This window comes from Hetaerina americana, unplaced genomic scaffold, assembly GCF_022747635.1.
Source record: "Hetaerina americana unplaced genomic scaffold, ioHetAmer1.1.p SCAF_7, whole genome shotgun sequence".
NCBI classification, from domain to species: Eukaryota; Metazoa; Arthropoda; class Insecta; order Odonata; family Calopterygidae; genus Hetaerina; species Hetaerina americana.
Window position 1 is genome coordinate 3,469,037 of NW_027287316.1, and position 22,346 is coordinate 3,491,382.

The following is a 22,346-nucleotide window of genomic DNA, read 5'->3' on the forward strand; positions in this document are numbered from 1 at the left end:
TGGCCCACGCCGGACGACGAGTTGTCGCCCGACCCCCCGCCACCGCCGCTGCCGTTTGCCTCCATCACCAGTCTGCACGAGAAAGACAAAAAGGGCGTCAGTCACTCGCGTCCTCGAGGGCATGCCGACGGATTCGAACCGACGAACTACGGGCGCACGAGGATTCGAGGTCGAATCCCACCCCGACCGACCACCCACCGCGAAATCACTGGCACGCAGTGACCGCGACCCCAGAGAGCGAGGACAAACCACACTCCAGGGAGTCAGTCCCTTGTCGCCTCCTTCGCGACTCCGCTGTTGCTGGAGGAGTCGAAGCGATTTGTTCATCGGTCAAGCAGAACGACGGACATTGGCGCGAGAACGGACAGCGAAGTGAGTTTGTCTGGAAACGGAACATTGTGTTCGCTCGGATCATACGAGGACATTAACTTCCGCAAGGTCGCTTTTCTATTTCTGAATCCACTGAATTTTGATTTCATCTTTTATTGCCATCTGGAATACATTCGAGTCTATTCGCGCTACTCCGGCCGATGACTCTACGTGGAGGGGGGAATGGTTGCAGGGGAGGGGAAAAGTTGGGAAGGGCACGTGTAAATTAGATGACATTCGAACTCGAGGTGCATCTCGCAGGCACTTGAGCCCGAGTGCCCCAAATCCCAAATGCATTGGCCGCACATGCGCAGTTAACTACTGTTCCTCAGCTTATCCTGAGCGGACTACGCGAAATTTAAAGTCAAAGGAACGTCAGGAGTGGAATCTCATTGCTTCATATCACAAAAATCAATTGAATAAAAGCGAGTAAAAATTCGATGTGAATTCGCGATTTTATCACGATTGGATTCTTTGAAAATACTAGCTCAACCACAAGATGCGACCACCAAGTACAAGTACACACCACTTAATCCAGAATTAATGAGTCGCGTATATTAGGATTCAGGTTCTCCGCGAACCATTTTGGGGTGGACCACTCGTTTATTCAATTTTACCTTGTGGCTTGAAAGCACCTTTCATTGGAAAATCTAAAAAAATGAGAAGAGTAACTTTGGCAGTCACAAGTTGAGGAGCACACAAACACGAAGAAAAGAAGTTAAACAACTCACTCCCCTTGACCGGGTCACAATTCACCAGAGCGCGTCGTTCGCATGTGAAGAAGACGCGCGATATTGGTTGACAACAGGTGAACCTGTACAATATCACCACACTGGGGGAAGATTCACCTCAATGAATCAATACACCGTTCGGTTCGTGATTGAACCTCATAATACCTTCTAATTCGCACAATACCAGTCCACTTAAAAAAACTACACAAAATGAAATTAGCTAAATCTAGATATTTTGACTTGGGAGAGGGTGGGGCACATCCCACCCTTCGTTGCCCTCACTCACGACCTCTCCTGGGTGAAAAGCACACATACGGGGAGTATGTGGACATGATGAGAGAAAATTAAGATTTATTAGAAGAACACTGGGTAAATGTGAGCAAAACGTCAAAGACGAGAGTTATCTTTCGCTGGTCAGACCCCTCATTTAGAATATGCTGCTGGTATATGTATGGGATCCTCACGAAGTTGTACTGATTGCCGAATCGGATCGCGTGCAGCGTAGAGGAGGATCTAGATTTGCAAAAAGTTGTCATGATAAACTTAGAAGCGTATCCAAAATATTAAAGCAGCTAGGCTGGGAATCACTCGCGGAGCGGAGGTTAAATTACAGATTAAATCTCTTGCATAAATTGGAAGGACGTCTCCATAGCAATGATGTCGAAAATATATTATTACCTCCATCGACCTCCGGTATGAGAGATCAAGTCAATAAAATTTGACAGATTAAGGGTCATTTTCCCAAAAACGATCAGATAACATTGTTCGACCGCGGTAGGATCACGTTCGGGTCAAAATTATTCTGGCGTATTCACCCCCTGCCACACACCCTCGTGGTGACTGGCAGGACACTTAAGTGAATCAAGAACTAACACTGCTATTTTTATTACTCAAGGATGAAGAAAGTGGAAGAGAACGATTACGCAATTATAATAATATGTATAATAATTATAATAGGATAGAATGTTTAATGTAAAAACACTAGTTACAGTAGCAATTAAATCTAGCAATAAAAATACCAACGGTTGAGAAATAAAAGTAGTTCAAAGGCGTTGAAATTCCGAATATGACAAACAAGAATGGTTACGCAGATGTGGCGGCCCTACTCTTAGAAGGATTCTAAAGTGATTTCACCGCTACCCATTGTGAATAGAATCGAAACAACTAAATGAGAAACCTCCAATTAATTCGAGAAATATGAATTGCTCTCACGGCAGAGAGAAGAAGTGAAAAGCTAATAAGCGTCTAATTCTAATAATTATCCGAGACGTCCTCCAGCACTTCTAATAATATTTTACTCGGTCCGGCAACACTCGCAACGACGCACCAAGGAGCCACGCTTCAATGTCTCAGGTGCCACTTTATGGAAATTGCTCATCCGATTTGCTCAGTCAATATTTTTTTCAATTGAGCTCCGTAAATGTGTTTTTACATCGAAAATAAAAGCAGCTATCCTACACAGCGCCGAATGGCAAACCCTTGGCATAAGAATACATCCCACCCAAATCCGCTGCTCCACTATTTCCTTATCCTTTCAAACGAGGGGGATATCGCATCAGCGTAAATCGTGCTCGCAAATAATTGCGAACTAAAGAAACGATACTGCAACAATCGGGGTCAAAGAAATAGATCAACGACCAGTAACAACAAAAAGTGACTTACATGGACAAACAAACTCTCGAAATTAATCGCCTTTTATGAAAACACACTGGAATAAGATAGAAGAAGTATAGAACAGATTTAAGATGCCATTTTTCCCTCGAAAGATTAGGGATCAGATAAACAGTCCGACCGCGCTCGGAGCGGGTAGTTTTTGGATCAAAATAACTATGTTGCGCAACCAACCTCAGCCACACACCCTAGCGGTGGCTTGCAGGGTGCTATGACAATAAAATAAAAACAATCACTGGCCACAACAGCCAGAGAGTAGACATTATATTACTAAAAATATATTACTTCGAATATTGCCATGATCAAAAGAAAATGTCACAGCAACAAATCTTGTCAGTGATTTTGATCGTAATAATATAGTAATCGTAATAGATAGTGATCGACGGCATAAGGACTCATAAAACGGAACTAAAAGTAGGTGACGAAAATGACAGTTGTCGACAAAAAACAATTTCGACGCGTTCAGAAACGGTTACTCATTCGACAAATAAGTCGTCACCATTCGCAGTATGCGATAAGACACAGGAAGACCGTCGTGTTCTTTCATTCACTCCCGAGTGCCGTCTCTGGCGAAGAAACATACGCACCGAACGGCGCCGAGTGCATTATGTCCTATCAATAACTCCACTTTAAGTAAGAGATTAATTGGAGAAATCATGTAAATCTTATAAATCACAAAACCAAAATACCATTCTCAAATCCACGCACAACTTTTCTTTCCAGACCTTCCCAGCTCATTTCCTCCTAAATTTCATTTCAATGCCCGAATCCCTAAGATTTAAGCAAGCCTTTCTTCTTACCCCATTCCAGGTGATTCCCATCGTTGGCATCCTCGGATCGCTAATCGCGGGAGTCGCCGCAGCCTCCGTCTACGCCTGCTACAAGCTCGACATACAGTAAGTACTCGAACTAACTACTTTTTGCGAACAATATTTCAACCCATTGTTGTTGTTGTTGTACTACTGGGTAATCAAATAAAGAGCGAGGTCGACGTTTACTCCTCAGACGGGTTCCAGGGCCATCATTTAACGACTGCCACCCCATCCGTCACACGCACACGCGGGGAGAATCGGCACGCGCCTTCCGCGGCCGGGCCACGGCGATGGTGCCTTCTCCCGCTCCCCCTCTCCCCCACTCGGGAGAAAGAAGGGAGGAAGGAGAAGCCACACGGGAGCGAAGGCTTTGAAGAGCCGGCTTACCGCGCCCCACGGGGGGGGGGCGGTTCCGAGGGCAGAGGGGGGGGGGCGAAGAAGCCCTCATGCAAAGACGAACCCCACACCTCTTAGGCCGAGACGCGAGAAATAGTAATGAGTTACACATTACCAAGTCTTCCGATGAGAACAATTCCTTCGTTTTTCAGTCTCCTCGCGGGAGACCTCAATAGCTTTCACGAGACTCGAAGTGAAACATATTACTCCTCCGCACTAAACACCTTCGCTCGATTATTTACACGGAATCAATCGCCGATCTTGGCTTTTCCCATGACGTGAGTTAACACATCACTCGATCATAGTCCTTCCTACTCCAATGCTACAACCACAGCTCATCTAAAAATGTTCATTTTACAGTTTTTATAGTTTAATTTGCAGCAGAAGACATATTCGTGTCAGTAAATGGCGGAAAATTACTGACAACTGTGATTTGCTGGTGAAGGGGATCACTTTTCAATTAATATCAACGTATTTTAATCCTAATCTATATCCAAATAGATATTTGGCCTACAGATGGTCGACCTTCACCACTTTGGCATCGAGGAATTCAAACCGTCACGAAAAATCGCGGAGATTATGTAAGAAAGGAATGAATGCCGATAAAATTAAAGTTCTGAAACGAACACCGGTCAAACAGCAAAAGAGAGGCGCTTGCGACCCTTTGGCCACACAGCGACAACCACGGTCCTTCAGAATGCACGAGGACAAGAAAGGTCACCGTTTGAAATTCAAGGTTCTACCCGAATTGCAAGATACATCCATGAATTCCAGAATTTGCGAGTTACCACATAATCCTCAGAAGTTATATTTAAGGACAATCGCAATATTATTCTAAGAGCGGGTTTTAGTCGACTGATTAAAGAGCCTACCGAAAGCCACTACATAACCAGTTACCACAAAATGGCCACCAGATCGGAAGTTATAACGAAGTGAGACTTACTCCGGGAGAGCTCGTTTTCTCTTTCCGCTATGTAATAATTGCGATTTCGAAACTGAAGCAACAAAAAGGACGATGCCGCAAAAATCTTCAGTGAGAGCGAAATAAATCCTTAGTGATCGTGGAAAGGCGAATCCGACCGCAACAGCGAGCATGTGGAAATGCCGGCGATGGATCATCCATCACCAGGAGCAAATCCACGCGGTCGTCGCGGGCAAACGCACCGGGGGGGAAGGGGGGCCTGGCTACCGTCGTCCACCACACCGTCGACGCCGCCCACCAGGTACACGAGGCGCCCGCCGCCGACGGACGCCATGGCGGCGCCACGCTCTCACGCCGCCGGAGGAAGGCCGAGTGGTGCGCGCGATCAGGGAGGTGCCGACGACACTACCACTCCGTGCAGGCGCATGCCGATATGAGGGCTCCCGAGGACTCGCAGCGCTTATGCCCGCCCACGCCACGAGACGCCCCTCAAGGCTTCCCCCCTAACCTCACCCCACCCCACATGCATAATCCACTCACGGCTGCCCATCGATAGGCCACTCCCCTCTCTCCCCCTCCCGACGCCGCGCAGGACCACCCACGCCAGGGAGCCTCGAACCACGCCAACCAAAATAATTCATGAACCGTTCGGTGTCTCTCGCCTATCATCTGAAAAGGCTATCATTCGCTACTCCAAAAATACATTTCGTACGCTGTCACGAACCAAGATTGGATGAAGATGGTGCCAGGACACCAGCCACAATTTTTCTATTCCAATTGAGACGGCCACGATAGAAGGAATGCGATGGCCGGCAGGAATACATTCCATTTGGTACACATTACAACTTCACCGTTCTAAATTACAACTAATTCAACGAAATCTACTATAAATATGGTCAAGTTTTGTTTTTTCATTTCCATGACTTTTGTTTATATAATGTTTAAGCATTAAACATTGTAGGCTATTTAAGCGAACGTTCGACGATAAAAAATATGACCTTAGGGCAGAGAACGCATGATAAACATTTCATAAAGACAAAACGACACAAACTTCCATTGGAAACTTTCGTAGGTCAAACCTTGGAAGCAATTGATCTTGCGCGCTAGAAGAGTGGGGTGAGCAAAGGGCAAGGGATTAGCCCTCTGGGATTTCCCGCTATGGAGTCCGAGGGAGGAGGGTGCCACTCGGGGAGGTGTAGGATTGGAGGCGGGGAAAAGAGGCCTAAAGGGTTGATTTCCCCTCCCTCTCGAAAGCCCGGCGTAAGAGGGGAAGGGAAAAGGGGGACTCAACGAGGGTGGTCGAGTGGGCGGTGATGAACCGATGCGAGGAAATTCATGAGAATTGAGCAAACGGGGGTGGATATTTAGACCAGGGGAGGGGTTGCACGCCCTTGGAAAACCCTCATTCTAGGCGAGCTCTCGCAGTTTGGATTACGATAAATCTGGAAAGCTGGGAGAAAATATCTCAAATTGCAAGAGTGACATCTTACACCCGCGTTTACGAGTTTCTAGAAACCGTAGTGCGGAACCCACTGGAGAGGAGGACTCGACAGGACGATCGGTGGTCACCGAGGCGATCGCCAATGCCAATACTGCACTGTAGGAGGCGCTGTGTTGCATTCGCCGGCGGGTCCTACTCTGCAGATGTCTTTCGACTGCTGAAGGGAACGGGACGACCAAACTGACACGTGGCACGACATTGCTGCGCTGCTTGATGTCAATACACAAGCGTGCGATCCCATGCGGGACTGCCACGTCGACTGCCGCTGAAGAGTTAACGCGTAAACTTGAGTTCGTAGCACGCTAAGGGGAGCGTACGTTGTAGCTTGACTATTTATTTGCAGGCTTCCAAAATGGTAATCAGCAATTACACTTAAATCGTCTCGGGACAGCTGTGAATCAACATGTCAGTGACAAATACATTAAAATGAATTTACTACAGGTACTATTAAACTGTAGTGTTTTAATATTATTTTTAAGCAAGATATTTCTATGAATCAGTTAAATAATTAGGGGAAAAGTCTACAACACCGACGTTAACGTAAATCTCTACTTCATATTTCCTTTCGTGAGAAGCAAATGAAAATAATATGAGAAGTCCGATGAACCACATGTCCCCATCTTGAAGCCATCCAAATAAATATCTTTTTTGAAAACTTAAGGGTACACCCAAGTATTACCAATGAAATTTTTGAGTAACCTACGGAGAGATCTTAAGGATATTAAAATACTGCCAAAATGTGTTCATACACCCTAAATTATTACTTCTTACAAGGAATTTCAGGATGTAAATTAACAGTGATGCTAGAGAATTAAGGAAGTCAAAATACCCAAATAATTCTCAACTGTTTTTGAGTTGATTCCATTTAACGGCATTACTGTAAGTCAAACTTCAAACCCACAACACACAACGAAGCCCCATAAAAAAGGTGCGATACAAAGATAGATGGTTGTGAATAAGGTCAATGTAAATTACATGGCTTACAATTATGTAATGCGATTCCTGAAATTCGTAAGAAGTAGGCCACGCAAGTTTCCTTTACTCACCGCAACAACCTCTCGATTTTTAACGACTATTTGGAATTGGGGGGCGAATGAAATCGATGCGCAGGGGATGAGCGATTTGGACGACCTGTTTTCGATTTAAAAGCCAACTCTCAATGAAGCCGGATATTCCCAGTTATTCGCATTTGACCTCATTGATGAACTCCATATTATTTCCGCGACGCCTGAATGACATTATAAAAGTTTTCTGGGCTATTTTGGGCGCTTGTGTTTGAAATGTGGGTTTCTGTCATTAGACCATAATTCGGTGAAAACTGGATTCCGAGTATTTTCTAATGAGTGAGCAAAGGAAGTATGTAGTTCATTAAGGTGGAGATAAGATCAGGGATTTGATTGGATACATGTATTTCGGACAGACCACGGAGCTTGGACTATTTTACGTAGGGTTTTGTTCATGAATGTACTGAGTTCCTGCATGTGAGGGAGCCGTAGGAGAGGATTGGTCTGATCATGGCTTTACACCGAAGAACTTTGGTGATTTTTCGTAGGGGACTTGTGCATTTGATTAGCGGATAGATTGAGAAGAGGGCGGCGTTAGCTTCATAGCGAGTATGAGATAAGGGTGCGACTTTGAGAAGATGCCAATCTACAACGTCGAGGAAAACCAAAAGATGAAGAAGAGGATGGAACGCAACGAGGAACTGCGTCAAGCATGAAGGGGGCTGCTGCACTGTACTGAGCACACACCCTCCGCAGGCCACTCGGGAGGCTTCCGCGGAAGGGATTGGGGGCGGAGGGTCGTCCAAGACGACTAATTCGGATGACGAGGCGCATTCGCCGACGCTCCGCACTATCCCCACTTTCCCGGCGGACATCAAATGCACGCCACGGCGGATCGCGGCGCGGCCCGCCGAACTATCAGACTAGATGGGATGTTGCTGCGGGGTGGGACTGTACATCTCCGAAAGCCGAAGGAATGCTTCTTCATGTGAGCCTCACCGGAGACCTTGGATGGTCCGACGTTCGGAGCAATTAAAAATTTCCTCAAACTGCTAAGGATTACATGCTACAATGAAACTAAAACTTTTCCTGAAAAACTGAAAACAAGTACTTTCTACATGAAAGTACTATTAGCGTGTCATCTAGGCTTGCCTACTCTTCCAGATATCCCGAGAGGCTAACGAAATATTTTTGACGGTATATTACCCGGCTACCGCCACGAGACTCGTCTGCACTGCTTTCACAGGAGGGCCACCGGGGAGGCTCCCGAATGATCTACCAATCAATGTACTTACTCCGCCCTAATTCAGCTTAGATAAATAATTTATTCTTTCAGTATTCCGGAGCGCATGTTCCACAATTCACTGATATATATTCACTGATATACTTTGGTTGTGAACATATTTTTGGGATTTAATCTAAAAGCTATACTAAATTTTCTTTTCTGAAATCTTTCACACACGTCATAGTCATTACCACGAATCAGCCACATCTTTAGAAACTTCGAAAGCTATTGCAAGAGAGCCCTCACGCGGTATCAACGTTTTTGTTTCAAGAATGAAGAAAGCGACTTGAAGACATGTCTATTACTAGCCCCCAACGATTGGAGATATTGCAGAGTATTTTACGTGCAAGTTGGACCAATTAATCCATTTACATTTAGGCAGCTTAACTTTCCAAGCGGAGCGTCACGCGTTCAAATTTCATCGCGGGCCCGGAGATCGTGTAAGTACGTGCAGGGGTTCCCGTGCGTGAGTTTTCAATGTCCATGCGACCATATAAGTCAGAATCCGTTCTACAATCCTTTGTCCTGCCTCCATTCAAAAAGAGCTAAGGACCGATTCAAGGGACAAACAACTTCGAAAGAGTGATGCCCAGCGATCGAAAACCGTCTTTGGGATTTTCCAAAAAGAGGTCGATGCACAGGAGTGTGGCATTATGCATCGAGGAAACCGATATAGTACAGGGGAAAGGAAATACAAATTAAGTATGGTCTGGATGCGTCACCACACATGCAAGGGGAATGGCGAACCAGGAAAGGGGACATATTAAAAGACATCCGAGAGAGGAGACAATGGAGAAATTAGAAGGGAGCATAACGACATTCAGGTCGTAATCAACTTTTATACCAAAAGCGACGGAACGAATCCATCGATGAACAACTGGTACTGCCCGCCGGCATTCAGCACGGGGCACACCACAAAACGTTTTCAGATCGGCATACGTTAGCCCAGACAGATTCTTCCTTCCTAATCCGAGCCTCCACAGGAGTAAGCGGTAGCCTGTGCTGCGCCAACCAAATGCACCGTCGAACTTTGCTGTCTCTTGCAATGAAAAATGAGACGGAAGATGTTATGAAATTGAAATTCTTTATATTCTGATTTGATTTTTTCCCGAAAAATTTATTTTCGCCAATGGCATTTGAATATATATTCATCATGAGGATTCACGAACTCGTATTTAGGCATGCAATGCTGGGTCACTGACACGCACCCACGTTATGCTTGCGGTGTGTTGTACGGATGCAGACGCCCCATGCTCAACCGGCATGGGAGGGCAGACTCCTTGACCATTCCCTCTCTTCTCTCCACGCAGGTTCGACCGAAGGAAGCCACCGCGAACGGACACCATGATTGACCTCCTGAACCCGCGGAGCAAAAAGGTAAGAGGCGTCGAAGGCGCCATCGGCGAGGACGAGGCCCTCCCCCCGGCGCCCTCACCCGCGGCGGCGCCCCCCGGGGGGTTCGCCTTCCCCCTCGACCGGGCGGACGGGGGCTGGCCGCGCCTTCGCGCCGCGCTGGCCGGCCTCCTCCCGCGCCCCGGCGACGACACCTGCGAGCGGACCCCCTGCGAGCGCCACCTGTCGCGACACCCGAGGCAGCACACGGGGCCGCGACCGGCCGACTTCCCCCCGTTCGCCGCTGTCCGGAAACCGCGCTGATGTAGAAACACCTTGTACACAAGAGCCCCCCCGACCTAACTCTCACGAGTGAAGGGGCCATCTTGTGCGGCATTCCACCCAAAGGGGTGGGGGCGAGCGCTTGGACACACAGACGGCGGCCCACCATCCGCGCAAGAACCCGGCCGGCAAACAGAATCAAGCCGTGGGAAACAGAGGCGACTACGAGCACTTGCGTCAACTTCGGCCCGCTGCAACAAAACGAGGGAAAAAGATCATTCGTGCTTGATTCTTTCGGCATCACTAAATGTAAACGGAATCGACAAATAAACTTCTTAACCATTCGACGCTATTCAAACTGCTGCAGCGTCGGCTGAGCTTTCCTCCGTGAGGACGTGGGCATCAGTCTTCCGCTTGCGAACATAATGTTGCTCAGCGCCTCCTCTTATTTCCGCGGTCATCTTCAAAATCAAAATCTCACTGCGACGCGAGGGCTAGATAAATTTTTCACGCGCAGGAACTTGGAAAGTATTCCAGCATGGTTCTTTCCCACTTTTCACCAATCGAAGCGCTTCCACCCAGGGTGTGTTCAGGTTGCAATCACGAGATATTATTCGGTACGATTAATTTCTGATTTAGCGACAGCGCCTTGGGAGCACGCCACCACATCACGAACTTCCGAAGACATTGTAAGACATGGGATGTGATTCCAGGACAGCTCATTAGCGCAACCGGGTATTACACTTGGGTCGAACGAATTCAGCGTGGATGTTCACGGTGGTAAGAGAACACGAACTCGATCGTGCTGAGCTAAGAAAACGTTCGACTTCGCAAGTTGAACGAGGTTCCCGATTAGAGGACCTGCGAGCTCTCCCATCCGACATAATTGCCCGCACTCGAATGGGAGAGAATGCACTGACTTACGTCTTCTTATCCGGCACGGCGCTTTTCTGCTTTCTCTTTTCAGCCTATGACGAGCCCGTGAGCGGGGGAGCACCTTATGACGTACTCCCTCACTCACGACGCTTACACGAAATTTTCTATTTTTTACAATTGGAACAAGTTCAATAGTATCATTCAACATTTTATAACTAATTCACCATTTAAAAACCTTCAATTATAATGAATTTCATGTCATCCAGTGTTTATATGGCATTAAGCTAAACTTTGCAGGTTGAAGCAACGTCGATATACTTTTCCGCGCTATCGCCTTCACACAAATTATCGCCCCATAGGCGAGCGTGGAGGAACCTATTCCAAGGGAAAGTCGAGAAAAAAAGGTAACGAGAGCATCGTTAATGTTTAAAGTGATGCGGACGGCATTAGTAAAACCCATTCAGTGCTGATTATTGCTCACTTTAGGACTTCTTTCTGCAGCTTTTACAAGTCAACGCTGAATTGGGACGTTAAGGGAACATTTAAAAATTACCACTCAAACACACGCACGCAAGCACGCATGGGAGGCATAGCTTTCGGTTACCGACCGGAGGGCCCGAGTTCCAACCTCAAAACTCTCTCAGCGACACCCCACCCGCGTTCTTTGGGCCACGTCGGAGGGAGGGGGGGGGAGCAACGCAGCGAGGTTAAAAAACGTCGGTGCTAGAAACACTTTTGACCTACGACCTTTCCACTCTATGAAAACGTGCCGCAAGTATCAATCACTAAATTAATGCTTATTTGGGACGAAATTTATGGTGAGGTCGTCCGAGGACAAGGCATTCGTGAAGCAGAAAAGTCTCTCAAAGGAATGAAGGCAGGTCTCCGTTTACACCAAACTGATGCAGAGAGAGAGAGAGAGAAAATTTCTATTCAACAAAGTGTCCTACAAACAAGGAGATGGCCCTCTCCGGGCACAATGTTGATCAAAGGAAAATTTCGAGTACTTGAAATGCAATGAACCAAATGTTTCTGGTTCGTCTAGGTGGCCGTCCTTACTAAGACCAACATCGGCTCTTTCTACCACCCCCCCCCCCCCCAACCTTTTCAAAGGATCCTTACGATAAGTGAACGCTCCATCTTACAGAGACAATAAATATATTAAAAAGCACATTTCTCCAAAGAAATAAAAAGATCATCCAATGCAGTGGTTTGACGTGAGCGTTTTTTTCTTCGTTTATCTAACGACCATTCAATCATTGTCTGTCCTGGACAAAGTATACACCCATGAATGACTTTCTTATTGCCGTCGTTTCAGAGACCATACACGTACTAAATGCAACGTTTGGAAACATTGATAACTGCCGAGATTACCCTAATGCTCTCTATTTCATTGCCGATCATTTGCACAATTTTCTCTTTGGTGATCATGCCCACTTGAAAATTCTTTCTTCATAACAATGGCTGACCTAATACAATAATAAGCCGCCTGAACCCTCGCCAGTGCGGAACTCAATGCAATGCACCCCCCCTCCCCCGCAAAAAAGGCTCAAATGATTTGAAGAGGGCCCTTACGTCTCGAGGGTAAACCAATCCTCGCCGCACGCCCTCAAGGCAAAACCGCGTCTCCTTCCACCCGTAGTGGTCCAATCCCGACTAAAATAAACCTCGATCAAATTTCAACGCGAAAAACCCGGGCAATATGAAGCGATTTATTTGTTATAATTCAAAGGAAAATGCGCATTGCCTTCTTTGGACTAATTAATCTTTAAATGCACGACTACGTGAAATGCAACGTAGATTTCTATACTAAAAAAACTAGCACTTGAGATGCCCGGGGGAGAACCACATTTAAAAAAAAGTATTCTCATCTGATTCTCGAACATTACTGCCGTCATTCCAAGTCATGTCCAAGTCACTTACCTTCTCTTTTTCTTTCTTAAGATCAACCAACCAACTTGCGGCAATGAACAGCTAAAAAATCAGTGAATGATATAATCAATGAGAGAGGCGCGTCATTATACCCAGGAAATATCACGGACTGACGAGACAAAGAAAATATATCGACGATAATTTCACGTCGTCGACATTCAGCCATTTGGCTATATCGCCAAAAGTACAGCGTGCCAAAGCAGGCATTCAATGCGATATATTCAACCCCGAGTTAAGTAACACTAAATACGTGCTTCTACGCGTTGAGTATAAAGGATACGTTTGGGTAGGATGGACGACAGGGTGAAGCATTGGTAAAAAATTTGGTTATAAAGGAAAGTAAGTATCGGAACCGGTGGGGATCGGCAAGGGATGGAAGGGGGATTGAAGGGGCTGCAATATTAACTCGAAGTCACGGGTAGTGCACCGAATATTGTTAAATGCACGGCAAAGTATGCATCTGTGGTAAAAAAATAGATAGGCAGGAGGAGAAAGGAGAGACTCTCAAAATGTTCACACCGTTTGCTGGCGAAAGGAGAGTCCGCGGCGCATGCATCCAGGCGATTGCACGGAGTCGGGGGGGGTCGTGAGAGAGAGGGGCGGGGGACACGGCCCCCCTGGGAATCGGCAGGGGGGCCGGGGATGGGCGGCGACGGACACCCAGACCGGAGACTACTCATTGGCCCACGCGCGAAACCGAAGGGAGGCTTCTGCGGAGCCACAGGAGGTGGGACCCCAAGGACAGGCGCCTCGTCATAACTGGATATCCGAGATAGAGCCGTGGTTTTTTATGACTTGCCGAAGTCAAACAGGGTATCCGAGACCACCGACATGTGTTTCTCGCCCTCTCCCCTCCGCCCAAGGAAGAGTCATTACAGTGGATCACACAATTCGGACAAATCGTAGAGAACGGACGAGAGACATCGTGCATAAGCGCTCGATACATTGGGGCAATATTAAATACACCGCTCCGTATACTTAGAGTGTAACAAGAAGAGAATCTGATATCATACAATCAACTCCCGAAGTGACCAATGAAAGTTCAGAATCCACGACCAGTACCACTCGCTTGAGTCGAACACAAGCGAACCTAATGACCGAGGTCAAAATGCCTCATTGACAACGGAGCACAATTTGATCACACAAAATGTCTGCAACTGCTAGTCATTCTGTTGGTGTTAGCGTCGAAGGGACCTCATTTTTACGCATTGCTTTTTCTCATATCCACCCTTTTCAACTTAATTATCACTGATATATGTTGCATGTGGGTCGCGGTAGTCCAGTGGGTAGAGGGTTGGACTGCCGACCGGAGGGTCCCGGGTTCGATTCCCGGCCGAGGCACTCTGGGCACCTGCAGCTCCACTCAAGCTTAAGTGATTTTTCGGGTACCAAGTCTTCCTGGGAAACCATAACCGGCACAGGGAAAGGAACTGGCCCCCCTACCCTGATGTGTGAATTTTCACACGCCGTATAGGGCTTAGTACTGGGTGATCTCTACCATCACCTACTAAACCGACCTTCGGGTTGATTACTGTGTTTATGGTTTTTTTTATATGTTGCATGTTTGGAAATAGTCAATGGGAATCGCCGTTTGTGAAGAGGTAGCAATAGGTGTGGGAGGAGGCAGCATTGTTTTAGGCACCTTCTATTTTATTTTCCCTCGTAATGTCAGCTCAAGTGCACCGGGCCTTCACAACGATGCCGTTTCAGCCTCGACTTGAAATCTTAACGCTTGACTCCGAAGCACGGAATAATTACGGCAAGCTGCGAGCTTAGAGAAAAGCACATCCTCTCGAGGGATTTCTCGGCGGAGTTTCAAAAAGGTTCCCATCCCCCGTCAAACTCCAGGAGAAGGTTGCATCTACACAATTCTCTACCCCGCGCCGGGCCCCACAATTCCAGTGACGTTCAGCTATGGCTCGCCCTCTCTTTATGCTGCTCTGAGCCAGAATTTCGATAACTCCATTTATGTGGCATGTCCTTATATTTGATCAACTTAATATCTTCCGATGCAGAACGAATTCAATCGTTAGCATAGGTTGTGCCTGCCAAAGATGTGATCATCCGTATATGTATTTCAAGAATCCGAAGACGAAGGACCATACGGCTTCATATTTTATCAGCTGGTGCATTACCTCGCAGAGCCTTTATTCAATGACCCTGTGGTTCTCCCGGCCCACGGCTAAGGCACATTTAGACAAATAGAATCAAATTCTGTTGCACATATATTAGATTCCACATAGCATTTGCTCCCCAGGTGTCTTATTCTGACTTTAGATATGACTATTCTTTTACGTAGATTGCCAAAATCCATAGTTTTCCAGGTGGTCTGACTCGTCGCTATCAGGTTTTTAAGGAGGCCAATTAAAGTATTTTGTGGGCAAAATCCCTTGAATGGAAGTAACCGAAGTGCTTTCAGCTGATAAATATTACGGCAACCCCAACGACCAAATGCCCATTGCACTTTTTTTAAAAGGGAACCTTGAATATAGTGACTCCACCGCAGAGATTTGAACATAGAGTGAGGGCATATTCGAAGCAACAAAGAGGGCACCCAAGCCTACGAGAGCCAATAAAATTTTCGTTCGCGATCACTTACTACAGCAAAAACCATTCATAAGATCACATTCAAATCAGAAACTGACATCGGTCGTCACAACCAACCATTTGTTTCCATCGTTAAGAAAGTCGCTTTTTTTTGGTCGAGTCAGGTATGTAACGTTAGACGAGTGGGACATCGAATTAGTCGAGATCGTCGCTTTGCCTCGGCTATTTCGTTTTCCATTGCCTCGCGACCGTAGGTATGTTCTTTTAAATTTGCAAGTAGGATATCGCAGAAGCCTAACCAAAGATCTATTTCACCTTTTGATTTCCTCAGTTCTACGCCACACACTTCTTGAAGGCATATTTTCCCGCAGGAGTTTACCATCGCTAGAATCGTTTGAAGTAAATGATCGCAAAGCAATGGCAATTCAAGGCAAGCGCCATCCGAAGGGAAGTGGTGGCGCCCTGCCGCCTCCTTCATTCATCCAACGCGCGTGTCGCCAATTCACTCGCGCCCCGAACTTCGTTGCCGCGAACTCGCAGAGCACCTCCGCGCACCCCAATGGCACGCTCTTCCACGGATGCCCGAGTCCATATTGCCAAACCTACTTCTAGGAACGTGCCTTAGGCAAGCGACCGTCGAGTGGACAATATCCGCCGGATTGCGTGCCAGTGGATGATGGAAAGTGGAATACGAGGATTATGTCGGAAAGGGAGGGCGGGGTGGGGGTTGGAAAGGGGGGGATGATGGAGAGGGGTGATGGAGAGGGAGGAAGGAAGGATGCGAAGACACAAATATATTTTCCTAGACAGACGGTCGCCAGACTCCACGTGGTTCCCAGCCTCTCCACCAGGGGGGCACGACTTGTGACGTCACGCACCCACGAAAACCTTCTCCCCCTCATCCCCCCAGAGCACAGATAGAGAAAGAAAAGAATTGTTTGCAACCCCTTTTGGCGACGTTGCCAAAGCATCCGCCGAGGACGGGGGGAGGGCATCGGTGCCAAGCCTTCTGTCCCTTCGAGAGAGGGGAGGGGGAGAAGCCGGTTCGATATATCCGAGAGGGGGCCAACAAAAGAGGGAATTGCCGCGGGAGGGTCGGGCCAAGATCCGACTCCGACGGCGCCGCCCGAGAACGGGTCAATCACGACGAACGACTCACCCAGTGGACCGGATACTCCTCGAGCCCGCTATTTCTCGCGTCTCCTTTCCACAGGCGCAGTCATTCCCTCTATCCGTACCTAATTGAATTACAAAATTACCCGTAACATACATAAATTGTCGCAACAAACAATTTAAGGTTTCCGCACCAATGAGAGAGAAAAAGCAAGCGAAAGAGGAGAAATGTCGCTTACAGAGGGCCGTGATCACATTTTAACACAGTTTATCGACGGCCAATGCAGCCGAATACACCGCCCGTGGAAACTTAAGAACGAATCTTCTCCGAGAATCGGAACACCTAAGTTCAATCCAGGGCTGAGCCCATCCATGGACTCCATCGAATCCTCAATTTTTGGGCCGCGGACATCATCAGCAGAGGGACGAGGAACGACTCTCGGCGAGGACACGTCAGCGGCTATCCGTCCCGGCCACTCGCGAAGAGGGTGGATGGGTGGGGGGAGGGAGGGGAGAGGCACACGCAGGGGGGGGGGGAGAAGGCCCCGCGGGAGGGAGGGAGAGAGAACGCGGCCCGCCACCAAGGGGCGCCGCACCACTCCCGAGGCATACAATTAGCGTGGGAGCACGACGTGCAGCGAGGGGACTCGTTCGCTACGAGGACACCGAAACGACAAGGCGCTCCGTGGCGGCCCCGCGCCTCGTCCCCGCGACCCGAGAGGGGAAGGTAGGGAAAGGGAGGGGGGAGTTGGGAAAGAAGAGCATTTTATCGATTCTGCGGGGAGGGGGGGAGGCTAAGGGGAGGGGAGAGCGTGTGTATTTGTTTGTGTGTGTGTGGGGGCATCGCGCGAGAATTCTCTCCACGCCGACTCCCTCCCTCTCTTCTTCCTCCTCCGGCACCAAGGGGGGTGCGAAGCGCGGGCGGGGAAAGGAGGGTGGAAGGGGTCGGGTTACCATGACAACAGAGCCAAGGGTGTGGCGCCTGCAAAGGGTTCCATCCGCCCCCCTCCCCACACCCCCTTCCCGGCCGCTCCACCCCCCCTCCCCAGCCCCGCAGTTCCCCCACCGCCCGCTCAGTCCACTGGCGCTAGCGTAGAAGTCGGACCGTGCTCCCCCGGATATCAATCGCGAGAGGAGATGGAGAGAGAGGACGGAGGAGGCGGCTGGCTGGCTGCCTGGATGGCGGCGGCACCACGGCGAGCACCACGGAGGCCCTCGCCACCCAGAGAGAGGGAGCGGGCTGTGATATTGTCCTGTCACAGCAGTACTGTTCCCTTGGTGCTACTGCTGTCTCGGGACATAGCCACAGCTCCTCCCCGCACCTTCGCGATCCACCCGGGGACACACCCGCCGCCAAGGAGGAAGAGCCCCGGCGACCACCGCACCGCTCCCCCCCCCCCAATCTCTGGTGATTGTGCTCCACTTTCCCGGTTCTCATGTCCGCGCGCGACGAGTGTGAAGCCCCGGAAATCGGGTGCGCCGTGGTGACCACCATTTCGCTCGGGAGGACGCCCTCGAAACCATCGGCCGGCCGCTCGAACCATCGCCCTCGGCCCGGGCCGCCCTCGCAAGATGGACGGTGGGGGTCCGTGGGTCGAGTGTCGAGGCGGGCGGGGGTGGGGGACGGGGGCGAATCGAGAGGCCGGGGAGGCGGGGGCGTCGAATGCGCTCCCCCCCTCCCTCCCTCTCTCTCTCACTCGATTACGGTTCGATAAAGGGGGAGAGTGGGGCGAGCGCCAACGCCGCCAATCGGCATCCCCACGACAACAGCGGAGGAGAGCCCGAGTGGCGGCCCACGGGCCCCCTTCTAATGAGGAGGCGGCCCAATCGATCCCGCCGCCCACGCGACCCACCCACACACAAAACTCGACGCCCTGGTCCTGCAATCACACACACACACGCCCCGTGACCACACGCCGACGTCACGAATCCCGCGCGCGACACCCGCCGGAAGAGGGCACCCGCAGAGGGAGGAGTGACGCACCGCGGGGCGACGTCCACCGCGACCCCCTCCACGAGCCCACGAGGGCCCCAAAAAATCCCGCCCGTCGGCCCACGCGGGTCCGGCCGGCCGCAGATTTAGTCCACGGGGGAGGGGGATGGAGCGGAAAGGAGGGGGGGCGTGGAGGGGGGAGCGCGGAGCATCGATCGGCAGAGTGACGCACAGTGGTGTGTTTGCAGGAGGCAGCAGCAGGGCGTGAGTGAGATTAGAGGGAACGTGCACGTCGCGGCGGACGGCGAGTGGGAATCTCCGCGGGGGGGCGGCGAGGAAAAGGGCTATCGAAAAACAAACAACCCCACCTCCTCCCTCCCGCTGGAAGGGCGGCATCCGGAAGGGAAGTGTGACTGGCCCAAGGTGTTGGCCGCCCTCGGCACCCAAACGACCGGTGCGCGAACCACCGGGGCGCGCGCGGGGTGCCCTTGCCCGGGCCACCAAGGGGAGAGCCGGCCCCTCGATCGAATCATCCTAACGCATTCACCTGTTTCAACGCCCGTACGCTCCTGGGCGATGCGTGTTTTTGTACTAGGTTGGACGTCACCGGGTATTTCGCAAGCGTAACCAACGAGGGTGCACGCTGCTTAAGGACGTCGGCCATGCATTCGCTTTAATCGAAACTTTCAGTTTAGAAAACATTCGGGAGCCCTCGACTATTTTTTTTTATTTGTCAGGAAATTGTTACATGCCTCGAAGTTGTCGTTCGATAAATTTATAATACCGAGGCAGGTGTTTCCGGCTCGAAATGGCATCTCCTCGAGTCCGTCGAATATCCAATTACACAAGTTTTCATTCCGAGAAAAATCGCTAAGGATGCGTTGCCTCAACACCCCATGACATTCGGTTAGAGAGAGACATCCACGGAACGGCACGGAAGGAACATGGGGGCGGCCATTTTAAAATAAGACAATCAGAATCCTCTTGGCGGTAGGATTTCCACACGGGCACAATGGCCGCTTTTGACCGGCGACGGCCACCCCTCATTCCCCGGCGAAACATTCATTCGCTCGGAGTCCTCCCCCGGGGCCCCATCGAGGGTCCCGATCGAGTGCACTTGGCACGGGTACTAGGGAGGAACCCCCGACGGAGCCGGGAGGGAAGGACGCCGGGGGCAGGCGGCGGCGGGCCCCCGGAGGCGGCGGGCCCCAGCTCCCCCGGCTGGGTCGAGCGCACATCAGGTCGGATCAATAACGAGTGCCTCCCGCGTCCGCCAGCCGCGATTCAAATTCCCTCGGCGGACAGGAACCGGGTTCATCGTCCGCCGCGACCACGATCAACCGGGGACGGAGGCGGCCCTGGCGGGAGGGAGGGGGTGGGTGGGGGACCGGCAGTCACGAGGGCAGGGCCGGCGACATTGTGGGACCACTTGAACCCCCTAACAAGCGATTTTCAACTAGGCCTATGGCCATCGGCGAATTTTTAAATTGATCCGGACAGTGATCCTGCGATTAGGTAATTTAATTTCGAAAGGTTGAGTGACTACACTCTTATCTTTTCAAATATTCTTATCTCGAAATGCGAGTGGGAAAGGGAATTCCTAAAATATCGGAAGCTTCAGTTGCTTCCTTTCGATAAAATCCTCAATAGGGTTCCCGCCTATCAATTACTGTCATCTCTCTCGGCTCGGGGCGCATTCACGCGATCTCTTCCGTTGAAATTTCTCGCGCGGCGGCAACCCAGCGATGGGAGTTCCCGAGAATCCTCCTGCGTCAAATATCACATCTACATCCGCATAACATTGGGGTCAATATTAGGGTCACCGGCCTGATAGGCAGAAACATTAGTTCATACATACATTTCAATGCACACATTTTCTCATGTAAACACACACAAATACATAAATTGCTAGGGTAAACATTCACTTTTGATGTATTAAACTAAACCAGCAAATATTGGTATTAAATGTAGTTGTTTATAGAAAATATAATGCATGGCTAGACGCTCGCCGCGGCGACGACTTGCACGGTGGATTTTGGGGATATTTCTAGCGGGACTCCTCGGAAGCTCCCGGGGCTGGACGACGAATTGCTATCAAGACGTCCCTTGGTCTTGCATGGCAAAACTATTATCTCCAATGGTTCCCGTAATCCTACATCTATTTAGCCTATAATCGTGTCAAGTCATTTTCATGCAAACATTTCTTTAAGGAGCCGGTCGGTCGGTTTCCTTAGTATTTTGTTTGGTATAAGAATTTTATCCTTCTCCACCGGGCCCTTAAAATTCGAGACATATTGAAGTTTAAACAAATACGACGCTAACCTTTCCTCATTCAAATACTTCACCACAAGTTGGGCGAAGCAAAGCTCCGGTAATGAAGCCCCGTACACATTTCGAACGGGTCTTTCCACTCACGGAACCACCAGGTTTATGTTTACCCCACCGAGATTCAAGGTGATGGTATTCCTTTTTCCATATTGTCCAAATAGGACTCGAATTTTCACCTGTAACGAATTCAATTTTAAGCACTCCATAGTTCGTTTCATTTATTTCATTTTATTTCCATGCCAACTACTCCATGAACCATTAGTTTTATCATTGCTACGGAATCTTGCTTCTAAAGTCTCAGAGGGATTTTGAGTTTCATGGGAATGACCAGTTCCAATCTCGCCCAATAAATGCGCTTCATCTTTTATCTGTGCAGGCCACACGCAGAGGACCACTCATTGGCCAAATTGAATGCCAGACACTTTCTTGGAAACTTGATGAATCTATAGCAAGTGCTAAGAAATAAACGCCAATAGTGAGACTAGATATATATTTCTTAAGGAAAGATACATGCGATCATTATCAGATTATTTACTTGTCCGGCTATCTAGTACGATTATAAAGGTACACCTTTTCCCAACTATACCCGATGACCTTTAGAATAATGGCATCTTACACCTAACAGCGTCACCGGGTATTCTCATTCTCGAGTGACTTGTAGAACTCGTGGATCTATCTACCCAACGGCAAATACTAATAATGCATCACGAACCCAAAAATACAAAGGAAAGGGTAACACTCTTAACAGTAAGCTATACTCAATGACATCAGGCTCCAACTTGTGAAAATTCATCTTGAGGAACGAGATAAACTTTGTAAGTCACCAAAAAAATAATTTTTGTGAATATAACAAAGTTTACCTTATCCCTCTGTAGGAACTGCCCTTGCACTACGTAAGTTTTTAATCCGACGTTCAACCTGGATGCCCTGGAATACTTGCAATTTGAAAAGAAATAACAACTTAGCTAGCCTTATCTAGCCACTCAATGTCCTTTGCCACCGAACGATAGATGTTATAATGCGACTAGGTTAGAGGTGCAAATCGTAGCCGATAATTGGTTCGCTTTACATTGGCAGACTTTCGGATCTGCAAACGTGAGCGGGGCTTCAATCAAAATTTGGTGGGAATCAATTCGCCTAGTTTACAGAAGAGAAGGCATTTATTTCCACTCGAGCCCCGCCATCAAGCTCAGACCCAATGCCACCAGCGTTTAGGTTTACACTCGGGTAATGCTCCGGAAAATAATAGTCATGGTTAATAATAAACAAACCCGCGTGATTAATCAGAGAGGACTGGGATGTTATTTTGAAT

The 22,346-nt window shown here is 49.0% G+C and overlaps 1 long non-coding RNA gene across 2 annotated transcripts in view; it reads right to left on the minus strand.

The window, feature by feature from the left end:
- Positions 1–3: 3 nt before the first annotated feature.
- Positions 4–22,346, minus strand: part of LOC139696556 (uncharacterized) — a 114,319-nt gene continuing 91,976 nt past the window's right edge. Inside the window, exon 3 of one of the 2 annotated variants that reach the window (XR_011702630.1) lies at positions 4–72. This is a non-coding gene — a long non-coding RNA (uncharacterized lncRNA). The remainder of the gene's footprint in view (positions 73–22,346) is intronic. The other variant, XR_011702631.1, reaches the window with a different exon arrangement.